We start from the raw sequence: 12,842 nt of genomic DNA, 5'->3' as shown, positions 1-12,842 counted from the left end.
ACTTGTCCTCAACACGATTATTGCAATTTGGCTTGCCTGGTCTGTGTGAAGATTATTTTGGTTTGCCCAGTCTGTATGAAGATTAAAGTCCCTCATGATTACTGTGTTACCTCGTTACACATGTGCCTCTAATTTCCTGATTTAAATCCTGTTCTACATTAGAACTACTGTAATGGGATCTATAAACAACTCCCACCAATGTTTCTTGCCCATTGCTGCTTTTGAGCTCCACTGAAAATGATTCTGCTACTTGATTTTCTGAGGTAGGATCCTTTCTCTCTACTATCTTTATCCCATCTTCTATTATCAGCCTACTCCTCCTCCTTTTTCTTATCTCTACTAAAAGCTAAATAGGCTGAGGTATTGTCACTTTGCAAACACTTTGGTGTTGTTGTTGAGGTTAGGTTTTATTACAGTATGGCCATTTATTTTTTAACATGGAATTATCATGGTTATTTAAACTGTATATTACAAAGCTATTTCTATCCCCACAGTAACCGTTCTAATTCCATTAAATAAACAAGAAAGATTCCACAGAGTAGCAACCAGCTCAAAGTACACCATAATGTGCATCAAATTATATTTATTTTTCAGCATGGTTTCCATCTTGGGAGTTCTACCCCTGCTGTAAAGTAACCACATAAACAACATTTATAACATAAGAAACAGTGGTGATAAAATCATTACACTTATCCATAACATTGAAGTCAGATCTAACTGGCACAGGCCAATAAGAAAGAAAAATTAAAAACAACTGTGAGACAGGAATGTCAGGACAAGCAATCCAAAATACTTCATAACTTTTTAAATATAAAGCTTTAACTAAAAACTATGAGTTCAAGGAATAAGTTTGTTGAGTTATTGAAAGAAATTTTAATTGCACTCAGGCCAGAAGAGAATGTTTATGAGATGGTGGGCCTGAAGAATGTGCTGGAGACCAATGGGAAATCTTCTTGGGTGCATAGCAACATGAACAACAGCTTCAATGTGAACTACAATAAGGAAGTAAGGAAGGAAGCAATTGCTCAATTGAGATAAAGGTTTTTTGAGAGGGAATAGACAAGAAAAACAAACAAAAAGTAAATATTGAAAATTCAACAGATAAGAAAACATTTATTACCAAAATAATACATTTATAGATACCGTGACAGGGAAGGACAAAGTTACTTGCATCTTAAGCACGTTTTATAAAATTGTAGGTACAAAGCATTGTACGCTTTCTATTGTTTTTTTAAAATATTTTTATTCAACATTTTTACACAAACAGTCCCCGAACAAACCCCAACCCCTTGGCAGAAACCAGGTGTCCAAAGTGCAAAATGAACAATCCCCATCTCTGGTGGAACCCCTTATCTGCCCCTCTCAGATTAAATTTTACCTTTTTCAAGGTCAAAATCTCCAACAGGTCCCCAGCCACGCCGATGCACTAGGGAGAGAAGCTCACCTCCACCCCAACAGAACCCACATGCGAACGATCAACAAGGCGAAGGCTAGGGCGTCTGTTCCCGCTTGCAACTCCAGCAGGTCCAACACCTTGAATATGGCCTCTAGGGGACCCGGCTCCAATTTCATACGGAGAACCTTGAACATGGTGCTAAAAAATGACCCTCAATGTGTCTCCAACTTCGAGGAGGAACAGAACAGATGGACATGATTTGCTGGGCCCATTCCACACCGCTCGCAACTATCCTCCACCCCCTCAAACAGGCGGCTCATCCTTGCCTTCGTTAAGTGTGCCTTATACACCATTTTTAGCTGAATCAACCCCAGCCTCGCACATGAGGCATTGACCCTTCGCAGCACTTCGCATCATAATCCTTCCTCCACACTGCTGCCTCATGGCGCCGAGGTCCTAGGTTCCATCCTGGCTCTGGGTCACTGTCAGTGTGGAGTTTGCACATTCTCCCCGTGCTTGCGTGGGTTTCGCCCCCTCAACCCAAAGAAGTGCAGGGTAGGTGGATTGGCCATGCTAAATTGCCCCTTTATTGGAAAAAATGAATTGGGTACACTAAATGTATATTGAAAATAAATTCCTCCAGCCCCATCCCACTTCCTCCCACTTAGCCTTAATCCCTTCCATAGACTCCTTATCCTTCTCCATAATCCTACCATAAATCGCTGAGACAACCCCACTCTCCAAACCCCCCACTGACAGCACCTTTTCCAGCAACTAGGAGGGCGGTGCCACGGGGAAATTCGGAAAAGCCTTTCTTGCGAAATTCCGCACCTGCAGACCTAAAGCCTTCCTCACACTGCAGCCATACTTTACCCCCAACTCCTTTAAACATGTGAATCTCTCTTCCAGAAACAGATCCTTCATCTCTTTCACCCCTTTCTCCTCCCATCCCCGGAACCTCAAATCCATCCTCCCCGGCTCAAGCCCATGATTGCCTCTTATCAGCGTAACCCTCGACACCATCCCCAACTTGAAGTGATGTCGGAATTGCCCCCAGATCTTCAGCGTGGCCACCACTACCGGATTCCCAGAATACTTCCCTGGGGCTAGCAGCAGCGGTGCCTTTGCCAGCATCTGCAACCCTGACCTCTTACGGACCCCGCCTCCATCCGCACCCACAAAGCTTCCGACTCCTTCCTCCAGTCCCGCACTTTTTCCGCGTTCACTGCCCAGTAATAGTGCAACAGATTCAGACGAGCCAAGCCCCCCAACTGCCGACCCTTTTGGAGCACCGCCTTTCTTATCCTCGCCACCTTCCCTGCCCACACAAATGACAAGACCAGCCTATCCACCCCTTGAAAAAATGCCTTTTCCAAAAAGACTGCTGGACAGCGGAACAAGAAAAGAACAAGAACTGCACCCGGCCAATCAACGACAAAGGGAGACTATCCCACCTCCCCAGATCCTCCTTCACCTTCCCTACCAGGCTCGTGAAATTTAGCTTACGGAGTCGTGCCGAGTCCCATGCTACCTGCATCCCCAAGTACCTGAAGTGAGTTGCTGCTATCCTAAATGGCAACCTCTCCATTCCTGCCCCTCCACCTGAAGGAGACACGACAAAACATTCACTCTTCCTTAAATTCAATTTATACCCCACAAATGCCCCAAATTTCTCTAACAACTTCATTATATCCCTCACCAAAGAACCTGGGTCCATGGTATACAGCAGTAAATCGTCTGCGTACAGAGATACCCTAAGCTCCAACTCCCCCCCCCTCACTATCCCCTCCATACGCCCAACCCCCTCAGCGCAATCGCCAAGGGCTCAATCACCAACGTGAGCAAGAGGGAGGACATGGGCACCCCTGTCTCATTCCGCAGAATAGTGGGAAGTACTCCGACTGTGTCTCATTCGTCCACACACAAGCTGTCATATCCTTGTATAGCAATTTTACTCAAGCCACAAACTTAGGCCCAATCCCAAAACTGCAAACAGATACCTCCACTCCACGCTGTCAAATGCTTTCTTCACATCCACCACCACAACCTAACTCCCTCCCCTCTGACGGAGAAAGCACCACGTTCAGCAGCCGCTGCATGTTCGACAACAGCTGCCTGCTCTTAATGAATCCCATCCCAGTAATTTCATTGAAGCCTACTTGTGACAATAAGCGATTATTATCGGAGCCTCATCCACCACCTTTGGAAGACACCCCTCAAGTCTCACCGCCAGCACCTTCACCAGTACCTTGGCATCCACATTCCGGAGGGAAATATGCCTATACGGCCCACTCTCCACCGGTCCTTCTCCTTTTTCAGTAACAATGAAATAGATGCCTGCCTCAGTCTCAGGTAACCTCTCCTTCACCATCATATCCTCAAACATTTCCACCATCAGCGGCACCAACTTATCCTTAAACACTTTATAAAACTCCACTGGGAACCCATCCGGCCCCGGTACCTTACATGACTGCATCTTCCTTATTGCTACCCTCACTTCCTCAAACCTTAATGGCTCCGCCAACTGGCCCTTTCCACCTCTCCCACTCCCAGCAACTCCAGTCGCTCCAAAAACTCCCTCATCCCTGACTCCGGGCAGCTCCAATGTTATATAACCCCCTATAAAAGTCCTCAAACACCCTTTTCACCTGCGTGGGAGCCAACTCCACTCCTCCTGTCCCATCCCTAATCCGCACAATCGCCCTTCCCGCTACCTACTGACGGCTGGCCCACCAACGTTTACTATTGTTAAAGTATGAAATAGCCTTGGTTTATTTGAATCATATGATGCATTACTTCTGTAAATTAGTTGCATTCATACAAACTGCTGTCATATTTACAGTGCTGTATGTTTAAACTAAGCATTTATAAACTGCTGGCATCGATTATGGGATTTGCTAATCTAATGGTAAAGATGCCCTCAATTATGTGGAGATTCATTGTCACGACAGCACAAAATATCAGAATAGTGATGCTAAATTTGGCATTTTGTTTATTTCTAGCGTCAGACTGCTCATTCCATTCTGACACAGTTGGTAAGGTGGTTAGCAGTTGCTGTGAATGATGTTTTGATTATTTATTGAAAATTTCAGGAAAGCTGAGCACCGGAATGTTTTTCAGTCATGTGATCATTAGCCGTTGAAGTCGAAAGACAACAAAATACAGTTCTCAATAACTTTATTATTCTTTAAAATGACACATGATACAGTATTCTGCAAAAAATTTTAAACCAACAGAGCTATGTCTTTGTGAAAGTAAAAGTGTACTGCTTAATTCCAACATACAGAATTGAAGCTATGAAAGTCTATTTAAATATTATTCTTATATTAACCAGCACTTCGCTGAACTGCTTTTGAATCACTGATGTAAGTACTATATTTATTGTAATTGTGATAATAGTAGCCCATTCTAAATTTGAACACTATATATAATGCTGCAAGATTTTTCAGTACTACAAACTAATTGAAAGTATACAGGCTATGTTTTTTTTCACACCTACAAATGAAATACACAGCATTCGCGATCTCAATACAATAAATAGGTGAAACATAAATGGAATGTAACTTATGTTGGAAGGAAAATAACAAGGTAATTAAAGTATGCTTTGCTTCGATACCATCACAATCATTTTATAATGAACTCAGACATTATACATTGACAGCTTTCACTCAGATATAAAACAGCATCAGTGACTTGTCAATATTCTCCTTTAAATTAATTTCAACACTTCTGCCTTTCCTGATTTGAGTATATATAAATTACTGTATACATAGAATTACTGTCTACCACACAGAGACTTACCAACTGGTCTGCCATTATTTATATTCCATATGACCAGCCTTGCACCTATCTTCATCTAAACCGATTAGCACATTCTTTTATTTCCTTCTCTTTCATATGCTCATTTTATAGTTTCTCCTTAAATGTATCTATGCTATCCACTTCAACAGACTGACCAATAAATAAATTGTATATATTGGAATACATAAAAATAATAGTTCAAGCTATAAAAATAATTAGAAGTGTTTATAAAAGTCTGTAGGTCTAGTCTCATCAACACAAACCAGATACATCTTATGATGAGTGTTCAAAAGCACATTTTGTCTACACCTGTAATGATATACCATGCTAGCTGGAAACATTGAGGTATTTAATAATAGGTAAATATGGTGCTCATGTTCTAGTGAAATTTTGGACTACATTATTATCTTTGACTACTCATTTCAGATAATGTACTGGAAAGTTTTTCAACTGTGAAGCACAGGCATAACATATAGAAAAAGCTTGTAACCAATCACACATGCTTGTCATGTCTATTAAGTTAAGGAAACATTCACATCAAAATTCAAAGCTGAACAACTTGAGTAGTGTACTAAATAGTTACCACAATGTAGTGAAAAGTACCTACTAATCATACAGTTCAAATAAGGTTAGTTGTGGGTTTTTTTTTTGTTGCATAAAACTACCTTACCAGGAAACATTCAACCGTAAGTCGAGGTTTTTATGCTATTTTTCAGACCATCAAAAGAAGCATGTTTTACATTTCTTTCAAAGCTGCTCAAAAAGTTGTTCATTTCCTGACACACACGTTCGTAGAAACCTTTGCTATCGGACCAGTTGAACATCTGTGTTGGAAAGATGAGAAAAATAAATAAGATTAAGTAATACTTGAGCAGCACGGTGGTGCAGTGGGTTAGCCCTGCTGCCTCACGGCGGCGAGGTCCCAGGTTCGATCACGGCTCTGGGTCACTGTCCGTGTGGAGCTTCCACATTCTCCCCGTGTTTGCGTGGGTTTCGCCCCCACAACCCAAAGATGTGCAGGGTAGGTGGATTGGCCACACTAAATTGCCCCATAGTTGGAAAAAAATGAATTGGATACTCTAAATTTTTTTTTTTTTAAAAGAAGATTAAGTAATACTAGAGTAATCTCTAGATTTCGCCATTGTCTAGGACTATAAACTGGAGATTTTGCAAAACCCTGTTGCCTGTAACCTAACTCGTACCAAATGCTGTTCACCATCATTCCTGTGCTTGCTGGCCTACATTGGCTTCCCGTACAGCAACACCTCGATTTTAAAATGCTCACGTTTGTTTTCAAATTCTTCCATGGTTTCTCCCTTCCACATCTCTGTAGCCTCCTCCAAGCCAATAACCCCTTGAGATTTCTGCATTCCCCCAATTCTGGCGTCTTGGGCATCACAGATTTTAATTACTCTATAATACACCTGTGCCTTCATCTGCCTCACCATAAGTTCTGGAATTATTTCACTAAGCCTTTTTGCCTCTCTACCCTTCTCCTGCTTTTAAAAAGCTCCTTCATACCTACCATTTTAACAAAGTTTTTGGCACCTTTCCTATCATCTCCTTACTTGACTGGGAATGAAATTATACCCCCGTGAAGCATTTTGGAATATTTTACTATACAAATGCAGGTTGTTGTTTTTAAAGATGTTTACATCAGTCCTTTTATTTTTTGTTTGATCAATTGAGGCTAGCACAATTAAAGAGTAATGAGCAACAAAATAGATTTTTAAAAAATTGTTCATGGGATGTGAGCTTCACTGGCATGGTCAACATTTATTTCCCATTCCTAACTATATCTGAAAAATTGGTGTTGAACCATCTTCATGAACTGTTGCAGTCCAGTAAATATCCATTTACCATATTAGGCAGCAAAAGATATTCTGATGATCCACAACTGTTTTATTGTGGTACCAAAGTTCCATACAAATATCGGTTCCCACTTTTCCCTTCTGGATCCTCTTCCTGCCCAGAAGCATCCCCAACTAGGGAAAAACCCAACTCTTAAATCTGGGGCGGAATTTAAAGTTAATTTTTGGCGGGTTTATCAGGGAGTGTCTGCCACCTCTGCCGATGAGTTCCCCACCTCTGTCAAACGTCACTTAGTCACTTTTGGTCCTGGGGTGTTTCTCACTGATTTAGCCCACAGGCTGGATTCTCCGTTTCTGAGACTAAGTGTTGACGCCAAATGAGAATCCGTGCACTTTCACAACAAAAGAATCGGCGCCAAACCCGCACTGATTCTGTTCCCGGTGAGGGGCTAGCTCTGGCACCGCGTGGAACATCATCGGACCACATGGAAAACGGTGAGGGAATCGCTGGGTCCGTGATGGACACTCGTAGGGCTGCAGCCGTGCTTAAACAATACACCAACCATACACACACTGATCGGGGCCTGAAAGATGGGACAGGTTGTGCTGGAGTGCCCATACAGCCGATGGGTTGGCTGGGGCCAGAGGGCACACAGGGGGGTGCCCCAGGGGAGGTCACCTATATGACCTAGGGCACCAGGTTTAAAGCGGACTGTCAGCAGTATGCGTAGCTGCATGGCTGCTGTGCCGGCTGCGGTAATGGACCCCACAGCTCACACCTCCTGGCCACCCCGAACTAGTCCCCCCAGCCCTGGCAGAAGTCCCCCGGCGGGCAGCATGGCTGTCGGCGAAGTATGGTGGTGCTGGAAACTGTCCATATGCTCTCTCTCTCTCCCTCCACAGCCACTACACCAGGTGCACCATTTGTGAGAGCACACGTGGACCTCGCCATCGGGAACTCAGCCCATCGGAGGGGGAGAATCATGGGCAGGCTCACTAATGATATGTGAATGGTGATTAAAGTACGCACGTGTGCATCACATTGACTTGTTTGAGGAGGCGGAGCATCGCAATTCGGCATCAAACTGGCGCCTACCGCGATTTTGGCGTCAGGAGCTATTCTCTGCTCAATCTCACGCCCCGATTTTGACGTCAACCAATAGAGAATCCCACCCAGAGTGTTTTTCCAGCACTGGGGAACTGAATTCACCAGGATGCCATTTTGAAAGGGTTCCCCGACCTCTACGTGAGCTCGCGCCCATAAGCTTCAGTGAACATCACCTGCTCTCAATTCATTCTGAAGCAAGGTCTTGTTGGGTTTACCCACAATGCTTTTTGGGAGAAAGCTTCAGGATTTTGACCCAGCGGCTGTGAAGTAACGGTGATACAGTTCCAAGGCAGGATGATGCATGTCTTGGAGGGGAACTTGCAGGTGATGGTATTCCGATGAATTTTGTTCTTCAAAACATAGAGGTCAAAGGTTTGAAAGAAGCTTTGGTGACAAGCTGCAGTACACCATATAGGCAGCACACACTACTGTCATAGTATGCTATAGGTGGAGCACTGGGGCTGCCATAGACACCACATCATATCTGGAAAGTTTCCTCCAAAGACCCCGAGATCCACCATGAGAATTCAATAGCATGACAAGAATCATAAACAGTGAAGTCCTTTAACATGCCGGTCTCAACAGCTTGGGAGTCCAGTCTCCAGAAATTTCAACTTATTTAGCCAAATATGGGCTGGATTTCATGAGGAGCCATATTCCTCCGCTGTGAAATATCGCTGGGACAACCTTAATTGATGCAGAGTGAAACGTCCACAACATGTGGGAGGAACCTCCGCCTGAAGAGAGCGGCTGTCAGATGGTTTTGTAGTCACAGCAGTGCTGGATTGAGTAGTGGCCACTGCTGGAACCAAAAGCAGTCCCCAAAAGAAATGTCATGAATCACAAACGAAGGGTAAGTCCAAAGTGTTTAGATGGGCAAGCCAACCAGGCCCTTGCAAGGGGGTGGAGGAAGTGTGTAAGGCTGTGTTTTAGAGGCTAGATGGGAAGTTTAAAAGAGAGTGAGGTACCTTGGATGTACACAGGGAACCCTAATAAGGTATCCCCTCTTCAGCCCATTCAGTGAAAGCTGCCACACGTATTCCAGTAGAGGCAGAATGAATGGGGGGGGGGGGGGGGTGGTGGTGAGAGACCCCCAGTTAGGATAGTCACATGGAACATGAGAGGGCTAGGAGGTCTGGTCAAGGGTGGTTGCGCAACTTAAAAGTTTGAAAGCCGATGTGGTAATGCTGCAGGAGACTCACTTGAGGGTGAAGGACCAGGAAAGACTTAAAAAGGGCTGGGTTAGTCAAATGTTTCACTCTGGATTTGACGGAAGGGCTCGAGGGGTAGCGGTGCTGGTCAGCGAAAGGGTACGCTTCCAGATAGAGAAGGTGGTGGCAGATCAGGGGGGTAGATATGTGATTGTGACAGGGACGCTGGAGGGGAGATTAGTAGCGCTGTTAAGTGTATACGGTCCCAATTGGGACGATGTGGGATTCGCGAAGGTGTTTGGGGCCATCCCCGACTTGGACACACACAAACTGATTGTGGGGGGGGGACTGGAACTTGGTGCAGAAACCAAGGTTGGGCAGATCACGGCCGCACTCGCTGGTCTCATCAGGGGGGGACGAAGGCGCTGGCTGGGCTAATGGTGGAAATGGGAGGGGTGGACCCTTGGAGGTTCCTGCACCTAAGGGAACGGGAGTACTCGTTTTCCTCAGCAGTCCATAAGGTATACTCGTTGATCGGCTTCTTTGTGGTGGGGAAGGATTTGCTGGCTGGGGTTAAGGGATCGGAATACTCGGTAATTGCAGTGTCAGATCATGCTCCGCATTGGGTGGATATGGTACTGGAGAAGGGGGCGGCGCAGAGGTCGGGGTGGAAACTGGATGTGAGGCTTTTGGGGAACCAGGTGTTCTGTGAGAAAATTTAAAAGGTAATTAAGGAATATGTAGATTTCAACTGTACGGGTGAGGTGTCGAAGGCAGTTGTCTGGGAGGCTCTAAATAAAGAACAAAGAACAAAGAAATGTACAGCACAGGAACAGGCCCTTCGGCCCTCCAAGCCCGTGCCGACCATACTGCCCGACTAAACTACAATCTTCTACACTTCCTGGGTCCGTATCCTTCTATTCCCATCCTATTCATATATTTGTCAAGATGCCCCTTAAATGTCCCTATCGTCCCTGCTTCCACTACCTCCTCCGGTAGTGAGTTCCAGGCACCCACTACCCTCTGCGTAAAAAACTTGCCTCGTACATCTACTCTAAACCTTGCCCCTCTCACCTTAAACCTATGCCCACTAGTAATTGACCCCTCTACCCTGGGGAAAAGCCTCTGACTATCCACTCTGTCTATTCCCCTCATAATTTTGTATACCTCTATCAGGTCGCCCCTCAACCTCCTTCGTTCCAGTGAGAACAAACCGAGTTTATTCAATCGCTCCTCATAGCTTATGCCCTCCATACCAGGCAACATTCTGGTAAATCTCTTCTGCACCCTCTCTAAAGCCTCCACATCCTTCTGGTAGTGTGGCGACCAGAATTGAACACTATACTCCAAGTGTGGCCTAACTAAGGTTCTATACAGCTGCAACATGACTTGCCAATTCTTATACTCAGTGCCCCGGCCAATGAAGTATGCCTTCTTGACTACCTTCTCCACCTGTGTTGCCCCTTTCAATGACCTGTGGACCTGTACTCCTAGATCTCTTTGACTTTCAATACTCTTGAGGGTTCTACCATTCACTGTATATTCCCTAACTGCATTAGACCTTCCAAAATGCATTACCTCACATTTGTCCGGATTAAACTCCATCTGCCATCTCTCCGCCCAAGTCTCCAGACAATCTAAATCCTGCTGTATCCTCAGACAGTCCTCATCGCTATCCGCAATTCCACCAACCTTTGTGTCATCTGCAAACTTACTAATCAGACCAGTTACATTTTCCTCCAAATCATTTATATATACTACAAACAGCAAAGGTCCCAACACTGATCCCTGTGGAACACCACTGGTCACAGCCCTCCAATTAGAAAAGCATCCCTCCATTGCTACCCTCTGCCTTCTATGGCCTAGCCAGTTCTGTATCCACCTTGCCAGTTCACCCCTGATCCCGTGTGACTTCACCTTTTGTACTAGTCTACCATGAGGGACCTTGTCAAAGGCCTTACTGAAGTCCATATAGACAACATCTACTGCCCTACCTGCATCAATCATCTTAGTGACCTCCTCGAAAAACTCTATCAAGTTAGTGAGACACGACCTCCCCTTCACAAAACCGTGCTGCCTCTCACTAATACGTCCATTTGCTTCCAAATGGGAGTAGATCCTGTCTCGAAGAATTCTCTCCAGTAATTTCCCTACCACTGAAGTAAGGCTCACCGGCCTGTAGTTCCCGGGATTATCCTTGCTACCCTTCTTAAACAGAGGAACAACATTGGCTATTCTCCAGTCCTCCGGGACATCCCCTGAAGACAGCGAGGATCCAAAGATTTCTGTCAAGGCCACAGCAATTTCCTCTCCAGCCTCCTTCAGTATTCTGGGGTAGATCCCATCAGGCCCTGGGGACTTATCTACCTTAATATTTTTTAAGACACCCAACACCTCGTCTTTTTGGATCACAATGTGACCCAGGCTATCTACACCCCCTTCTCCAGACTCAACATCTACCAATTCCTTCTCTTTGGTGAATACTGATGCAAAGTATTTATTTAGTACCTCGCCCATTTCCTCTGGCTCCGCACATAGATTCCCTTGCCTATCCTTCAGTGGGCCAACCCTTTCCCTGGCTACCCTCGTGCTTTTTATGTACGTGTAAAAAGCCTTGGGATTTTCCTGAACCCTATTTGCCAATGACTTTTCATGACCCCTTCTAGCCCTCCTGACTCCTTGCTTAAGTTCCTTCCTACTTTCCTTATATGCCACACAGGCTTCGTCTGTTCCCAGCCTTTTAGCCCTGACAAATGCCTCCTTTTTCTTTTTGACGAGGCCTACAATATCACTCGTCATCCAAGGTTCCCGAAAATTGCCGTATTTATCTTTCTTCCTCACAGGAACATGCCTGTCCTGTATTCCTTTCAACTGACACTTGAAAGCCTCCCACATGTCAGATGTTGATTTGCCCTCAAACATCCGCCCCCAATCTATGTTCTTCAGTTCTCGCCTAATATTGTTATAATTAGCCTTCCCCCAATTTAGCACATTCATCCTCGGACCACTCTTATCCTTGTCCACCAGTACTTTAAAACTTACTGAATTGTGGTCACTGTTACCAAAATGCTCCCCTACTGAAACATCTACCACCTGGCCGGGCTCATTCCCCAATACCAGGTCCAGTACCGCCCCTTCCCTAGTTGGACTGTTTACATATTGTTTTAAGAAGCCCTCCTGGATGCTCCTTACAAACTCCGCCCCGTCTAAGCCCCTGGCACTAAGTGAGTCCCAGTCAATATTGGGGAAGTTGAAGTCTCCCATCACCACAACCCTGTTGTTTTTACTCTTTTCCAAAATCTGTCTACCTATCTGCTCCTCTATCTCCCGCTGGCTGTTGGGAGGCCTGTAGTATACCCCCAACATTGTGACTGCACCCTTCTTATTCCTGATCTCTACCCATATAGCCTCACTGCCCTCTGAGGTGTCCTCTCGCAGTACAGCTGTGATATTCTCCCGAACAAGTAGCGCAACTCCGCCTCCCCTTTTACATCCCTCTCTATCCCGCCTGAAACATCTAAATCCCGGAACGTTTAGCTGCCAATCCTGCCCTTCCCTCAACCAGGTCTCTGTAA

At 45.1% G+C, this 12,842-nt stretch overlaps 1 protein-coding gene across 7 annotated transcripts in view; it reads right to left on the bottom strand.

Annotated features, from left to right (window-relative positions):
• Positions 1 to 4,556: 4,556 nt before the first annotated feature.
• The window catches only part of micu3a (mitochondrial calcium uptake family, member 3a), a 223,157-nt gene continuing 214,871 nt past the window's right edge, over positions 4,557 to 12,842 (bottom strand). For all 7 annotated transcript variants that reach the window (XM_072496845.1, XM_072496841.1, XM_072496846.1 and 4 more), the window contains one exon: positions 4,557 to 6,021. The gene's annotated coding sequence lies outside the window, so the exon portion shown is untranslated. The remainder of the gene's footprint in view (positions 6,022 to 12,842) is intronic.

The sequence above is a fragment of the Scyliorhinus torazame genome, chromosome 3 (assembly GCF_047496885.1).
Source record: "Scyliorhinus torazame isolate Kashiwa2021f chromosome 3, sScyTor2.1, whole genome shotgun sequence".
Taxonomy (NCBI): domain Eukaryota; kingdom Metazoa; phylum Chordata; class Chondrichthyes; order Carcharhiniformes; family Scyliorhinidae; genus Scyliorhinus; species Scyliorhinus torazame.
This window is presented reverse-complemented; position numbering and strand designations above follow the sequence as displayed.